The sequence below is a fragment of the Pelophylax lessonae genome (assembly GCF_965119305.1).
Source record: "Pelophylax lessonae genome assembly, chromosome: 3".
In the NCBI taxonomy this organism is placed as follows: domain Eukaryota; kingdom Metazoa; phylum Chordata; class Amphibia; order Anura; family Ranidae; genus Pelophylax; species Pelophylax lessonae.
In genome coordinates this window covers 19,606,446-19,623,721 of record NC_138770.1, presented here as the reverse complement: position 1 = coordinate 19,623,721, position 17,276 = coordinate 19,606,446, and the positions used below count along the sequence as shown (strand labels likewise).

At 48.7% G+C, this 17,276-nt stretch overlaps 2 protein-coding genes and 1 pseudogene across 3 annotated transcripts in view; all 3 read right to left on the bottom strand.

Annotated features, from left to right (window-relative positions):
- The window catches only part of LOC309550239 (uncharacterized protein), a gene marked incomplete at both ends in the record, with an annotated part of 1,760,330 nt that overhangs the window by 161,484 nt on the left and 1,581,570 nt on the right, over positions 1-17,276 (bottom strand).
- The window catches only part of LOC309548816 (uncharacterized protein), a 530,695-nt gene that overhangs the window by 315,752 nt on the left and 197,667 nt on the right, over positions 1-17,276 (bottom strand). The gene's annotated exons all lie outside the window — the stretch shown is intronic.
- LOC309548813 overlaps positions 1,870-17,276 on the bottom strand; it is a 55,359-nt pseudogene continuing 39,952 nt past the window's right edge. The window contains exon 4 of the transcript in view: positions 1,870-2,577. The product of the transcript in view is annotated as an uncharacterized misc_RNA (transcript). The remainder of the gene's footprint in view (positions 2,578-17,276) is intronic.

The following is a 17,276-nucleotide window of genomic DNA, read 5'->3' as shown; positions in this document are numbered from 1 at the left end:
TGGGTGCTTCGGGGCACTTCTCCTCCCCCCCACCCCCAAAGCACCTTGTCACCAAATCCCGCCCCCCCCATGTGAATGAGTATCGGGACCATAGTACCTGTATCTAATCACCAGAAAAAGTCAAAAGGTAATAAAAACACACACACAATTTTTGAAATATCCTTTATTAAAAAACAAAATCCAGCGTTCCCCAATGTAGATCCGTCATCAATCACAACGCCCGCCGCACCCGAAAAAAATAAATTAAAAAAACACGCTCTCGCCGTCATGGAAGTCCTTTGTCCACTGCAGGCTCCCTGTTTCACATCTTTTATATAGGTAAGGGGCGGGGTCACCTGTCTACATCACCTGGTGGCACCACCCCTTCTGACGTCAGGACACAGAATGCACCAGTCCATGACGTCAGAAGGGGGCAGTACTACCAGGTGAAGTAGACAGGTGACCCCACCCCTTACCTATGTAAGAAATGTCAATTGGAGGAGGAGCCTGCAGTAGTTATTTTTTTTTAATAAAGGATTTTTCAAAAATTGTGTGTGTTTTTATTACTTTGACACTTTTTTGGTGAATAGGTACAGGAACTATGGTCCCGATACTCAATCACATGGGGGGGTGGGATCTGGGGGCCCCCTTGGTAAAAGGGGCTTTCATATTACAAGCCCCCACCCTGCAGACCCCCACAAGCACAGGCCATGGTTGTGGGGAAGAGACCCTTGTCCCCATCAACATGGGGACAAGGTGCTTTGGGGTGGGCAGAGTTCCCCAAAGCACCCACCCCACATGTTGAGGTGAGGACATGTGGCCTGGTATGGTAACGGAGGGGGGGGTCTCACTCATCCATCCCACTCTCCTGACCTGCTGGGCTGCATGCAGGGATAAAGGGTCTGGTATGGATTTTAGGGGAGAACCCACGCTGATTTTTTTTCCTTTCATTTTGGCCCCTAAGGGCCTGGTATGGACTGGGGGGGGGGCATTTTTTATTTTCTATTGCCGGCATTCTTTTCTTTACATTCATCTGTCAGATTTGGATACATACGAATCTAGGAATAACCAAAAATTTGTTGGAATTTGTATTCGCACCAAGACAAATTTCAGGTGTCTAACACTTAATGGTCACCCACTAACAGCTCGGCTCCCAGCCAATACAAATGGCGGCTGATGGCAGGGCCCACTCTCCAGGCATGGATCCTCTACATATGTGTGCCATAACACCACCCCGCTGATAGCTGGGGACTCAATGACCACTCGGGACATCCTGGAAGACTTCTGGATATCAAAGGAAGGTCCTGACATCCCGCACAGCTGCCCAGCACCAGACCCGCCCACCAATTCTTCCAATAGGTAGGAAAACTTCATACAAAAATGGTCTTTTAAGTGAGGAGGACAAAAAAGGAACGCAGCCATTGACTTATCCTGAACATTTATGGGGGTGGGGTCTCATGGGGGAGGAACAAGGGCAGGGCTACCCAAACGTATGCTGCCATGGACATCTGTCAGGAAAGCAAATTATGGCCACTAGATGGAACTGACCATTATAGGAAATCCCAATTCACCATGACTGGGGGAATGCGGGTCACATTTCATCAACACATTTATAACAACCAGATCTGTAAGTGTTTGTGAAATCTTCCCGTACAAAATGTACTCAGCCAATGAAAGGTAAGGACTCCATTTTTATTTTTCACCTGCTATCAATGGGCAACACGGGACAACACTTCATCCATGTCTTTGGTGACCTCTGATCTCCTTATGAAGTGTTTCTTACATGATGAAGATCAGCCATGGAGTATATCTGAGGTGTATATCAGGGTGTGCTTCTTCCACACATGTCCAGCAACATTCATATAGAAGACATTTCCCGCACTAAAGGCACTAATACACCTCCAGGGTTGTGTGGGACCCCTGATGTACAGGAAGACAGGACTTCAGTGAGGAACAATTCCCGCACTCAGGACAGGAATACGGCTTCTCACCAGTGTGCGATCTCTGATGCTTGGAAAGATAGGACTTCTCTGAAAAACATTTCCCACACTCAGAACAGGAATATGGCTTTTCACCAGTGTGAAATCTCTGATGTGTGGAAAGATGGGACTTTACTGAAAAACATTTCCCGCACTCAGGACAGGAATACGGCTTCTCACCCGTGTGAAATCTCTGATGTGTGGAAAGATGGGACTTGCAGGAAAAACATTTCCCGCACTCAGGACAGGAATATGGCTTCTCCCCCGTGTGAGTTCTCTGATGCATGGAAAGATTGGACTTCTGTGAAAAACATTTACCGCACTCAGGACAGGAATACGGCTTCTCACCGTTGTGAGACCTTTCATGCACATTAAAATTGGATTTAAAACGGAAACACATCCCGCACTCAGTACAGGAGAACCTCTTATCTGTTGGAAGGATGGCACCGTCCCTCACAGTCTGAGGTTCCTCAGGATAAGAGGAATACGATGGTCCATCTACACTGTGTGGTGCCGGATGGACATTTGAGGTAGCCGGGTTTTCTCCTGGACTATACTGTGTGATGTCCTCATCTTCTACTTTACAGTCTGGAGACAAAGTGAGACAATCCTCTGAGGTTTTCCTCATCTCCTGTCCATCTACTAAAATAGAAATACAAAGATTATTACTAGACATCAGCAGATTGGTTCCCCTAAACCAGGACTCCACCCACATCAGGTAGCTTTGTCTCTGACGACCTTACAATTCCACCCTCAAGGTAACTAGTAAATGGGTCCTCTGATCTCCTACCAGTTCATTTCTTTATTCATGGACCTTAGTCAGAGAGTGAGGAAACAACGAGAACTGTCTTTTGTAGGAGTGACAGTGATGAGGGGATTATAGGACGAGCGTCCCCTCCCCCTCTATCACTCATTGCCATCTTCCCAACACAAGAAGTCCCGCACTTCCTTATTTAGTTCAGGATTTAGTCATGAATAACAGCGGGGCTGAGCCCCACCAGAGGTCAGAGAGTGAGGATGGGGGAGAACAACGAAGACCACCATCATTGGGATATTGACTCCTCCCTCATTATTACTTTCTGTTTAAGGTTCCAAAGTTGGAGGATGTTATCACATTATTATCAACATGTAAAAGTCTATCCTCCAATCAGATCATCAGATATAAAAATGTCCAGGTGGTAGGAAATGGGTGTAACAAAAGAGAATCCATATTATGTGTATACTAGACATTAAGCCCGTTAAATTAACGGGCGCTAGAACATATGGCTGACGGAGCAGCTCTCGCTTATCTCTTTTTTTTTCTAACAACGCGAGAGCCGCATGACATAGCCAGCTCTGCACATAGCGTCCCTGTTGCCCTAGCAACAGAGACACGCGCAGAGCTGACCGAGCGGTTCTCGCGTGCGAGCGCGTACAGGAGAATGCGGGGCTGCGCGCATGGTGCAGGGGAATGCGGGGCTGCGCGCATGGTGCAGGAGAATGCTGCGGGGCTGCGCGCATGGTGCAGGAGAATGCTGCGGGGCTGCGCGTATGGTGCAGGAGAATGCTGCGGGGCTGCGCGTATGGTGCGGGAGAATGCTGCGGGGCTGCGCGTATGGTGCGGGAGAATGCTGCGGGGCTGCGCGTATGGTGCAGGAGAATGCTGCGGGGCTGCGCGCATGGTGCAGGAGAATGCTGCGGGCATGGTGCAGGAGAATGCTGCGGGGCTGCGGGCATGGTGCAGGGGAATGCTGCGGGGCTGCGCGCATGGTGCAGGGGAATGCTGCGGGGCTGCGCGCATGGTGCAGGGGAATGCTGCGGGCATGGTGCAGGAGAATGCTGCGGGGCTGCGGGCATGGTGCAGGGGAATGCTGCGGGGCTGCGCGCATGGTGCAGGGGAATGCTGCGGGGCTGCGCGCATGGTGCAGGGGAATGCTGCGGGGCTGCGCGCATGGTGCAGGGGAATGTTGCGGGGCTGCGGGCATGGTGCAGGGGAATGCAGGGCTGCGGGCATGGTGCAGGGGAATGCGGGCTGCGGGCATACTTCAGGAGATGCGGTGTTGCGGACATGGTACAGGAGTACCATGCCTGCAGCACTGCATCTCTTGTAGTATGCCTGCAGCCCCGCATAATGGCAGGCAGTGCGGTAGTGGAGGAGTCTCTCTTACCTGTTCCTGATATGTGCTGGGGAGGATGGGGGAGCTCCTTGGTGTCAGAGGCTGGGTCCCGGGTGTTGGGGGTCACCCCCGATAATGGTGCGGTGTGAGGGCCGTTGTACTGCCGATAGTTTCAGGAACTGTTCTGAATTCGTATGTGCTGGGGAGGCGGGAGGCGGAGTTCCAATCACTTGCCTTAGATTTAAAAATGGCGGCACCCGGCGCCAACACGTCATTGCGTATGCGCCGCCGCTCGGGAAAGCTTGAATACGTTCGGCTATTTCCAGAAATAGCCGAAGTGTACGGCTTTTACCGAGCAGCGGCACATGCGCAGTGACATGTTGGCGCCATTTTCAAATTATAAGGCAAGTGATCGGAACTCCGCCTCCCGCCTCCCCAGCACATACGAATTCAGAACGGTGGCTGAAACTATCGGCAGTACAACAGCCCTCACACCGCACCATTATCGGGGGTGACCCCCCAATACCCGGCCTCCGACACCGAGGAGCTCCCCCAGCCTACACAGGTCAGTGCCCGCCCCCAACCCGCCCCCAGTCCCAACGGCTGTCCTGTGGCACATGCGCAGTAGCGCATTTCCACCGACACAGGGAAATCTGAAATGTGGACGCAGGGACACATGGGTTTTATTAATATAGATATAGCAGTGGGTAGAGAGCAGAAGTCAGGAGTATGTAATGTACAACATAGAGTATATAGTGCAGGGGTCAGGAGTATGTAATGTACAACATAGAGTATATAGTGCAGGGGTCAGGAGTATGTAATGTACAACATAGAGTATATAGTGCAGGGGTCAGGAGTATAATGTACAACAGAGTATATAGTGCAGGGGTCAGGAGTCAAAATATTTGTGTTCAGTAATCAGTTGCAGAGGTCCCACACCACTGCCTCCCATTTCCTGAGACTGCACTCAGTGACTTGGGTGTGAGACTATACAGACATATCCCTCCACCCGGCACAGCCAGCAAATAACAGAGCAAGTAACCCCGAGAGAATTGTTCTGTCAGAGATCTTGGTAGACCCGGGCATGGGGCAGAAGACTCAAGGTACATACCCCGGGTGTCTAGGTCAAGCAACATGTATGGTAATTATCAACATTTTACTGCCAGCTGAACCCCAGAATCTCCATAAATCCAGTCTAGAGACATAAATTGTGTCTGCAGCACAGAGAAGGAAGATTATCTGAGAGAAATACAGGAATACAGGATGGGGAACACAGCTCAGGAAAGTGACCAGGGTATTACAGGCTGATATCAGCCAGTCCTTGCCCTACTCTGGACCAATCAGTGAGCAGTATGGGTGGAGGAATGTATTTAGTGTTAATGACCCACCTGTTCTGATCTCTGTAGGAGTGTCCTCCTCTATAAATGTCCCCGTTATTCCATCCTTCTCCATAGACTGCTGATCATCCCTCACATACCTCTCTTCTTCTTCTGCTTTAACCTCAAATTCTATATCGATTGGATCTCCACTCTAAACCAAGAAAATGAGAGAGAATATCATCTGGAAGATATAAGCTTTATTATTGGGATATTATATATAAAAAAAAACACATCCTCTCCAGAAGTCCATGTTCTAGATGCTTCAATCCACCAACCTTGTAACATTGAGGGATGGTGTGACCTTCCTGTGTGGAATCCCGGGAATACAGAGGACGGGGACATCTCTCTGGTGGGTTTCTGTAGCTGGATGACTCCTCCATGGTGTCCTGATACAGATCTTTGTGTTCTTTTAGAAACTCTGACTCCTCCATCACTCCATCCTCATCATCCTCCTCTTTTATCTCTTCTTTAACCTCAACTTTAGAATCTCTCAGGTTTCCACTCTGAATATATAATAAAAATTACATCAATGGTAACAATGCAGATAATGTACAGATCCTAATGATACTATCAGTAATTGTTCCTCATCTACCTGATGATGGTGAGGGATGGTGTGACCTTCCTGTGTGGAGACCCGGGAATACAGAGGACTGGGAAATCTCTGGTGGGTTCCCATTACTGGATCCATCTGTAGGAAACACACACACTGAGCCCCGGTTCACACTTGTGCGTGTGCGGCGTTCGCATGTAATGTCGGAGCGCACTGCTCCGACATTACATGCGATCGGCTGTGCGGTGCGAGTTTAGCCATACAGTTTGTATGGCTAAATTCGCACCGCACCCGCAGCAAACACGCACAGGGACCCTTTTTGGCAGCCCCATCAGGATCGGATCGCACAGCGGTTCACACTTGTGCGATCCGATCCTGTGCGAACTGCACGATCGCACTGCGATATGCGATCAAACTGGGGGTGTCGTTAACATTACATTGACACCCCCAGCGTATCGCATATGGCAGTGTGAACTGCCGGGGGTGCGTGTGCGATGCGGGAACAGGCTGCGGATTCGCAGCCTTCCCGCATTGCATAAATGTGAACCGAGGCTGACTGAATACATTGTTTCTATGTGTTTATCAGATGATGGGGGATCTAGGTGGAGCCTCCGTACTGCTCTCTCCTTTACAATAAAGTCTCCTCTTACCTGGTGATGTGAGGGGCGGCTGATTCTCCATCATGACGTCCTTCCCAGCACCGCTCACCTCTCCTGTAAGCAACTCAATGATCTCTCTGACTTCTCTAATCTTTGTATTTCTCTATTCTATCAGGGAGGGAGGTGGAGGCAATGTGATGGTCATATGATCTCCAGACTTCACAGGAGGAAACCTCTAGATCTGAACACAAATAGTAAAATAAAATGACATTCCCAGAATCCTCACCTCACTGGTCAGGTCTCTTTTTAGGAGAAGCTGTGTGGTCAGTGTCATGTCATAGCAGTGGGGGAACTACCAGGGTTGCAGCAGTCGCACTTGCGAAGGGGTCCTGGAGTTCCACCACTGTAGGGGGGCCCACCGCTGCTCGGGAGATAGTACACTGGTCATTAACGTGCACTCTCACAGGCACACAGTCCCCACCCTGCCCATCCTCTCCCATCTGCAGTCACGGGTGCTCACAGGCACACGGGCCCGCCCATCTTCTCTGTCTGCCCATTGAGATCAGTAGGGTAGGGAGATACAATGTCAGGAGACTGAAAGAGAAAATCAGCTGACCCGGGCTGGGCCAGTAGAGTGAAGGGGGAAGAGCTCTCCACTGTGGGAGGAGACCCCATGATGGGATAAGAGTTACTGGAGACACGGGAAGAAAGCCGAAGATACACTGAGACCTAGCAAGGAGGAGGGACCGAGTGATCTGCAAGGGAGTGACACTGATCCCATCCCTCAAAATCAGCACTGCCACTGATTCCCCCCTCCCACACACACACCACTGCTGCCACTGATTCCCCCCCCCCCCCATACCAGCACCTTTGCTGCCACTGAATCCATCCCCCCACCACTGCTATTACTCATCCCATTCCATCCCCCCCAACCACCACCCTTGCCACTGATCTTATGCCCCCTCACCACTGCCACTCATCTTCCCCTCACCGCTGCAACCCCCCACCACCACCACCACTGCCACTTATCCCCCTTCCCCCCACACCAGCACCTTTGCTGCCGCTGAATCCACCCCCCCACCACTTCTACCACTCATCCCATTCCATCTTCCCCAACCACCACCCTTGCCACTGCCACTCATTCCATCCCCCCATCACCACTGCTCCCATCTCCCCCTCACCGCTGCCACTCATCCCACCACCACCGCTGCCACTCATCCCATCCCATTCCCCATCCAAACACCACCACTTATCTCATTCCATTCCATCCCCCCACCACCCCTGCCACTCATTCCATTCCTCAGCCACCGCTGCCACTCATCCCATTCCCTCCACCATTGCCACTTCTTATCCCATTCTTTCCCTCCCTCCACCACAGCTGCCAACCATCCCATCCCCCCACTACCACGACTGCCACTGATCCCTTCCCCACCCAACCACCACGGCTGCCACTGATCCCATCCCCACCCAACCACCACGGCTGCCACTGATCCCATCCCCACCCAACTACCACTGCTGCCACTGATCCCATCCCCCACCACCACTGCTGCCACTCATCCCAGGGGCATAACTAAAGGGGTCGCAATTGCAATGGGCCATGTGTTTCCCCTGTACACCTGGATAAGGGGGGGGGGGGGTCGGCATATAGAGGAACACATCTCCTCCATTTTTCTCCTGCAGCTGCTAAAAACCAAGTTCTCCTCCTCTTCCTCCCATGGGCATTCAGCGGCTGAAGGAGGAAAGTGGAGGGGATTTGTTCCTCTATGAGTCACCCCCGCTGCCCTCCTATCCAGGTCCTGCTGCCCTCCAGCCCTCGGAATAAGTGGGAAGGGCCCTGGCCGGGGCTTAGGGGGGCCCTTCATGGTTTCTTGCACTGGGGCCCTGAAGGTTCTAATTACGCCTCTGTTTCATAGGATTCTCTGACTCTGATTGGAGGGACATTGGGACGAGGAGCTGTGTGGTCAGTGTGGTGTCATAGGATATTCTGACTCTGATTGGAAGGACATTGGGAGGAGGAGCTGTGTGGTCAGTGTGGTGTCATAGGATTCTCTGACTCTGACTGGAGGGACATTGGGAGGAGGAGCTGTGGGGGCGCTGTGTGAGGTTTCTGCACACAAAGAATCATTTCTCCCGGGTGCGTCCCACCTCTTCTAAAATTAAAAATGAACTTTGTCTGTGGGCTTTGTCAGGACACATCATATTCCTGTGATCTCCGTGTACTCCGGAGACTTTACTGATCACATTTTAGGATGAATATCGGAGACTGTGATCATTATGAAAAAATAAATAAATTCCGGATATTTACTGCAAATTACATTTTTTCCCTCTTTCTTCTTATTTGAATCCTAAAAAAACGAAGACATTCATATTCCAATCCTCCCTAAAAAGAACCCCCCCACCTAAAAAAAAGTAGTATAATCCATTTGTCAGGAGTGTGTTGTTGCCAGGCCTGGGTTTCTGCTATTAATAGCAGCTCTCTACTCAGTGCACAGAGGCTGCTCAGCTGACGGGTAATTACCAGCCATTTATTGTTTCCACAAGGACTCACCTGGTTACCATTACCTGTCTCATTAGTCCAGCCTACAGCAAGCCCCTTTTTGCTGTTTAAACTGCCTTGCTCATTTCCTCCATGCCTTTGCCTGGTCAACGTCTCCAGTGTGTCTCTGCTATGTTCCTGTTATGACTTGGCCTGGCTGACGTCTTCTGATTTCTGATCCTGATTTTTGGCTTCTGACAACGCTGATTTCTGATCCCGGCTTATCTGATTTCCCGTTCTGGTTTCCAAACCCTGGCTTCTGTTTTTGACTACGTTCCTGTTCGGTGTTATTTTTGCTGTTACAAGGTGTGATTTTAACTGCATTTTCTGTCTTTGCCTGGTTTACGGTTCCTGACAGTTGTGCTCTTGCTCCTCATTCCAGCATCCTGGCTTTGGCTGTGATGCATTCTTTCTGTCTGTCTGTCCACCTGCAACTGTCTGTCCACCTACAAGGTGAATGATGTGGCAAGTCTCTGGGTGGAGACAAAGCCTGCTTGAAGCCAGCCAAGCCTGCAGTCTCATGCTTGTGATATTGAGTTTTAACACATGCTCCAAGCTCTCTCTTTGTCTGCCCTGCTGTTTGGATTCCCTTGTTGAAGGCCTTGGCTCGGATATCGACTACTCTCTGAACTCTGTCTGCCTTTTGACTACGGATTTGACCCTGACTATTTTGAACCTTGCCTGCCTTGTAACTGGACTGTCATTGAACCACTCTGCCTGTCTGCCAAATGCAAGTACCTGATTGCTGTGCTCAGTTTGTTCCTGCCCTGGTGTGGTGGCCAGGCACCATAGTATTGTGTAGAAGTCCTGGGGGGCAACTGAGTACTGGTAGGTCTGTTTGCCTTATGGGAAAGGAGGCTGCTATAGGCAAATAACAAAGAAGCCAGCTATAGTGTCTAACCACCTGCATTAGGTCTAAGCGTGACATTGTTAGTATAGGTATAGTAATTCTACAATAGATTGATGAGGTGAGAAGGTCATTGGTGGAAAAGGTGACATCTCCAAAATTAGAGGAAATGTTTTAGCCCTGTAAGTGGGGGAATGCTCTGACCCTAAAGGGGTTCATCTACGTTTCCACACTATATATGGATGGGGAGCACACGTCTTTCTATAAGTGGGTTCTTTATTTAAGTGGGCGCACTTCAGCGATTGCAAAAAGCAAGAATATAAAGCAAACTACTTTGAAAAACACCAGACTGCAGGTGACCTTGTTTCCCCATTCAGCTCTCCTTCCTCTCTGTAACATGCGCTTTCTACCAATCCTTCTGATAGTTGTGTCCACACTCCTTAATCTCTCTGTTCCTCACCCCTCTTCAACACCCCACAACCTGTATATATCACCCTCACTTCTGTCCTCTCCCTATTACTACACTCACCAACTCCTGCTAATTCTAAACTCACATGCTAAGAAAACCTCCAGAACCCTGAGGCATGTCCCTTCATATAAATTGCAATCCCATATTACCTCCCTCGCCCTTCTGCTTCTCCCAACCTCTGGAGATTAAACCCCAAACCCTGGGCCTCCATCGATAACTGTACCCAAATCCACACATTTTAGTTTCTAACCCTCTTCCCAAAACCAGTGTCCCCTTCTCTTGCGCCCTTTGGAATGCCTGCTCTGTCTGTAACAAACTAGCTTCATTCCACAACCTCTTTATCACTAACTACTTGTTGTTACTAAAACCTGGCTTCATGAATCCAACACTGCTGCTCCTGCTTCCCTATCCCATGATGGCCTTCTCTGGACTCACTTCCCCAGACCCTATGGATGGAAGGGAGGTGGAGTGGGATTTTTTCTAGCTCCACATAGCATCTTTCAGATACTTCCCCACCTGCCTCTCTGTCACTTTCCTCATTTGAGGCACATTGTATTTATTTTCTTCAGTTTCTTTTAGAAGTGCTGTGATCTATCTGCCACCTGGACTCGTATCAACCTTTCTTGATGACTGGCTACCCTACTTTCTCTCTTCTGAAATTCCCAAAATCATTCTCTGTGACCTCAACATTACTGTAAAAACTAACACTCCTGCTACTTCTAAACTTCTCAGTCTAACCTCCTCTTTTGACCTGAAGCAATAGATTCATGCTTCCACTCTGATGGCAACACCCTTGACTATGTATTCTCCTACCTATGCACTCTGTGCAACCTCTTCAACAATCCTTTTTCTCTCTTTGATCGTGAACAATATTAGTTTCATAATCTCCCAGACCTTCCCCTCCTCTCCCTCCAACCACCTAACAGTTACCCGTAGAAACCTTTGCCACTTAACCCACCTGAACCCTTCTCTTCTCTGCTACTGACCGCCTCTGACAAAATCTCACCCATGCCCTGCCCCAATCTAACCACTTCTGTCTACAATAGATCTCTGTCCTCCAACCTGGGTGAACTTGCCCCCCTCAGTACAAACAGAATCAGGCCATGACCCCTACAACCTTGGTAAACAGATGACACCAGAAGTCTCAAAAAATATCTCTTGAGCACCTCAGGTGTAAGATTAAGTCTTCTAAAGACTTCAACCAATATAAATCTGCCCTCCAAAAATACAATTCCTGTCTCCTCACTGCCAAGCAGACCTATTTTATCACTGTCAGTAACAACTTATCATCCTGTCCACATCAAACCCTTCTCTACCTTCAACGCTACTTCATCCTCAACTGCCTTCATCCACTAACTGATCCACTGCCCAGGAGATTGACAATCACTACAAAAATAAGATTGATACAATTTGTGATGAGATCTCCGCTGTACAGCTATCATTTCATATTCACAGGCACAATCAACTCTTCCCTTTTTCAACCCTGCAACTTTAGACGAGGTTGCTATGCTATACTTATTTCAACACCCACCTAACCACCTTCCCCCTGGACCCTTGCAAATATTGCGGCCACCCTCTGACTCTATCCTACACTCTGTAACCCACATCTTCAATATCTCCCACTCTTCTGGCCTCACTCTCATACTTAAAAAGACCTTCATTGGAACCCACCAATTTGAACAATCTTCACCCCATCTCAACTTCCTGAATGTCTAGTCTACAACCAACTGAGTGCCCATTTCACTGACAATATTCTTCTTGATCCCTTTTAATCAGGATTTCATCCTCAACACTCCGCAGAAACTGCTCTCCTTAAAACCCCAAATTATCTGCTAATGGCCAAACCCAATGGACACTATTCTGTACTCCTACTTCTGGACCTCTCTGCTGCCTTTGACACAGTAGGCCACCCCTCTCCTCCTTAAAAAACTCCAATCCTTTGGTCCCTGTGACTCTACTCTTCGCTAGTTCTCATCCTACCTATCCCACCACACCTTCAGCGTCACAACTTTACTTCCTCCTCTCCCTTTCTCCGTTGGGGTCCCCCCAGGGTTCTTTTCTTGGACCACTCCTATTCCTGATCTAAACCTCTTGCTTGGGTGAGCTTATAGCCTCCATGGCTTCCAATACCATTTCTATGCTGAGGACACCCAAATCTATGTCTCTACCCCTCAGCTTATTCCATCAGTCTCCTCACATATAATTAAATTACTGACAGACATATCAGCCTGGATGTCACATCACTTCCTCAAACTCAATCTATCCAAAACCGAGCTCATAATATTTCCTCCCCCACGTGTCCCTTCCTCTGACTTCTCTGTCAAAATTAATGTCTCAATTATCCACTCGTCCCCGCATTTCAGAGTGCTAGGTGTAATCCTGGACTCTTAACTATTCTTTCAGCCCCACATCCAATCACTGTCCAATGCTTGCCTCCTCAACATCTCCATAATACTCCCCTTCCTAATCAATGACACCATGAAGCTCCTAGTTCCCTCACTGGTCATCTCTTGCAACTTCCTCATTGGATTACCTTTACTTTGGCTATCTCCCCTTCAGCCCATCATGAAAGCTGCTGCCAGGGTTATCCACCTTACCAACCACTCAACATCTGCTACCCCTCTCTGCCAATCCCTCCACTGACTTCCATTCAGTGTCCACCACCCCTCTCTGCCAATCCCTCCACCAGGTCCATTCAGTGTCCTCCACCCCTCTCTCGTGCCAATCCCTCCACCGTGTCCGTTCAGTGTCCCCCACCCCTCTATGCCAATCCCTCCACTGGCCTCCATTCAGTGTCCTATAAAGCCATCTACAACTCGGCTCTCAGTAACATCACTAACCTAGTCTCACAATACCTACCAAATCATTCTCTCAATTCCTCCCAAGACCTCCTGCTCTCTAGCTCCCTGATCACCTCTTCCCATGCTTGTCTTTAGGAATTCCCCTGAGCCTCTCCCATCTTCTGGAACTCCCTATCCCAATTTGTCTGTCTACCTCTTACTCAGTCCACTTTTAGACCATTCCTGAAAATCCTTCTCTTCAGAGAAGCCTTTCCTGCCCCACCTAACAGGACTTTTATTTTCTCCATCAGCTCACCCCACAGTAATTGCATTTTGTATTCTTTGACCCTCCCTCTTAGATTGTAAGCTCTAATGAGCATTGTAACTGTACTGTCTGCCCTCACATTGTGCAAACTGTTGGCACAATATAAATCCTGTATAATAGTAATAATAATAATATATGTGTGTATCATCATCTGCTGGAAATAAAATACATCACAGTGACTATGGAGGAAGAGGACGAACATGACGGGGGGGTTACTGGGTGTAAGTAGAAAGAAAAACCTTTTTACCTCCTCTGCTGTCTCTTCCAGCAATGTCTCTTCACTACTTCGTACCTCATGGAACTTCCTGTCTGTAGCTGACATCACTTCCTGTCTTTATCTAACATCACTTCCTGTCTTCCATAGAGACTTCCTGTGTGGATAGAAGTAAGATCCCCACCTTGTGGAGCTCAGAGGATCTGCAGCCCTGAGAAACGTCTCGTAGTGTAAGGTGACTAGATTTTTAAAATGAAATCCGGGGACATATTTTTTTTTTTTTTTTCTGGCAAATGGTAAACTATTTTCTAAGCATATTTTCTTCTAATGATATATGCGGTGTATATGGGATGTGTTTATGGAATGATTGTATGATATATACGTCATTTCTCACATTTCATCAATGAGATAGTAAAAAAAGATAAAGCTACTGTTTGGAATTTTTTGGGATATGACTACAAATGTTAAGAGGATAAGATAGAGGAAAAACTTGGAGGGGGGGATGGGGCAGCTAAATGCAAATCCAATCCGGGCAGGAGTGATGGTGTCACCCTCTCAGCAAAAGGTAAGAAATACTGCAGAGCTGCTATGTGCAAATAGTGGTGAAACACCTGATATATAATCATGATACAATGTAAAATATGCACATCAATTGAACATTGTATTATGATTATATATCGGGGGGTCTCACCACTATTTGCACATTGCAGCTCTGCAATATTTCTTCCCTTTTGCAGAGAGGGTGACACCATCACTCCTATATTCTAATATACAGGATTAGCATCTCTGTTATTATTATTGTATGTGGGGGATTTCACCATTATTTGCACATTGAAGCTCTGATATTTCTCTAAATATTTTTGCAGAGGGGGTGACACCATCACTATGTTACAATACATTGGTGGATTTGCACTGGATATTCATGTATAGGTGTTACCATTGCACTTATAAGTCTATTTGTAGAATATTATAGATGAAGTGTAGGGCAGTGCTGAATTTTTGGCTTTTTATTGTTGCACGTTAGATGAGGGAACCAGCTAACAAGATTCTCTTATTGCTTTTGAGATTTTTTTAGTTGCATTGTAAATGTTTTACTTGATTTGTTATGTCCCCTGTGGACTTGTAACCAGTGGCCCTGCATATTGTTGGTCAGTGTGCCCCCTGTATGCTTGTGCTACATGCAGGGTGCAGGAAGATGCTACGTGCAGAGTTCAGGAGGATGCTCCGTGCAGGGTTCAGGAGGATGCTCCGTGCAGGGTTCAGAAGGATGCTCCGTGCAGGGTTCAGGATTCCGGAGGAGACTACGTGCAGGGTTCAGGAGGAAGCTATGTGCAGGGTGCAGGGTTCAGGAGGAGGCTACATGCAGGTTGCAGGGTTCAGGAGGAAGGTACTTGCCGGGTTCTGGAGGAGGCTACTTGCAGGATGCAGGGTTCAGGAGGAAGCTACTTGCAGGGTGCAGGGTTCAGGAGGAGGCTACGTATAGGGTGCAGGGTTCAGGGGGAGGCTACGTGCAGGGATCAGGAGGATGCTCCATGAAGGGTTCCGGGATCAGGAGGAGGCTACGTGCAGGGTTCAGGAGGAGGCTACATGCAGGGTTCAGGAGGAGGCTAGGTGCAGGATTATGGAGGAGGCTACGTGCAGGATTCAGGAGGAGGCTACGTGCAGGATTCAGGAGGAGGCTACATGCAGGGTTCAGGAGGATGCTACATGCAGGGTTCAGGAGGAGATTATGTGCAGGGTTCGGGAGGATGCTCCATGCAGGGTTCAGGAGGAGGCTACATGCTGGGTGCAGGGTTCAGGAGGAGGCTATATGCAGGGTTCAGGAGGATGCTCCATGCTGGGTTCAGGAGGAGGCTACGTGCAGGGTTCAGGAGGAGGCTACGTGCAGGGTTCAGGAAGAGGCTGCCTGCAGGGTGCAGGTTTCAGGAGGAGGTTATGTGCAGGGTTTAGGAGGATGCTCCATGCAGGGTTCAGGAGGAGGCTACGTGCAGGGTTCAGGATGAGGCTATGTGCAGGGTTCAGGAGGAGACTAGGTGCAGGGTGCAGGGTACAGGGTTCAGGAGGAAGCTACGTGCAGGGTGCAGGGTTCAGGAGGCAGCTACATGCAGGGTTCAGGAGGAAGCTACGTGCAGGGTGCAGGGTTCAGGAGGTGGCTACGTGCAGAGCGCAGGACTATTACCTATTTTCTTTTCTTCTGTATGTAATGACAGTATACATGTAATTTTCTCATGTGTGTGTGTGTGTGTATGTTTTGTCAGTATATGTGTGAATATTTTTTTCTGTGTGTGGGTGGGTCTGTGTAAGGTCACTCACATGCAGCCTGTATAAAACATATACACCTCACATCACTCACACACCAGAGAGACACTACAGGAGATGGCGAGAGACTGCAGACACATTATTACAGGAGATGGTCAGAGACTGCAGACATGAATCAGGAGATGGGCAGGGACTGCAGACATTGTACAGGAGATGGTCAGAGACTTCATGGTGCAGGAGATGGCCAGAGACTACAGACATGGTACAGGAGATGGCCAGACACTGCAGATATGGTACAGGAGATGGCTAGAGACTGCAGACATATTACAGGAGATGGCTAGAGACTGCAGACATGGTACAGGAGATGGCCAGAGACTACAGACATGATTTAGGAGATGGTCAGAGACTGCAGACATAGTGCAGGAGATGGCCAGAGACTGCAGACATGGTACAGCAGATGGTCAGAGACTGCAGACATGGTACAGAAGATGGTCAGAGACTGCAGACATGGTACAGAAGATGGTCAGAGACTGCAGACATGGTACAGGAGATGGTCAGAGACTGCAGACATGATACAGGAGATGGTCAGAGACTGCAGACATGATACAGGAGATGGTCAGAGACTGCAGATATGATACAGGAGATGGTCAGAGACTGCAGACATGATTGATTTAAGAGATGGTCAGGGACTGAGTTTACAGCTGAACCCGGTGTAAAAGTGTATAGTATCGCAGGGCTGCTCCACTCTATTTAAATCAGCTGTGCAGGATCAAGTCAGTAATCCTCCTGTGAAAGTACAACCAAGTGACAGAAGACAGCAGCACATCCAATTACAAAATAAAAATTATCTTACAAACAGTTAACTGCTCAAGATAAGTGGAGGACAGTAAACAGTTAATGGGTCTGTGAAGCTTCCAGCCTGAACCAGCAGTAAATCCTCCAACAAAACATAAAAATCCCATGCAGCGCACACAGAGCTCCGACTAAATAGCTGAACAGAAGCTGCAATGGTAACGGCCATGTGTCCCTGGTTTTGGAGAATGCTGCTGCAGGGTCTTCTTATCAGTGTATCAGGCAATGTGCGGGTCAGGTTAGGGAGATAAAAAAGGTAAGGAGTGAGGGGAGAGGAGGATGATGGGTAACCTCACACTGCCTGAACACCTAGATATCTGGAAGACACTGCAGCCGACCAGCATTACATGTAACAGTGCTTGCTCTAATTGTAGTCATACCTTCTGCATCTCCCTTCTGGTGCCCTCATTCA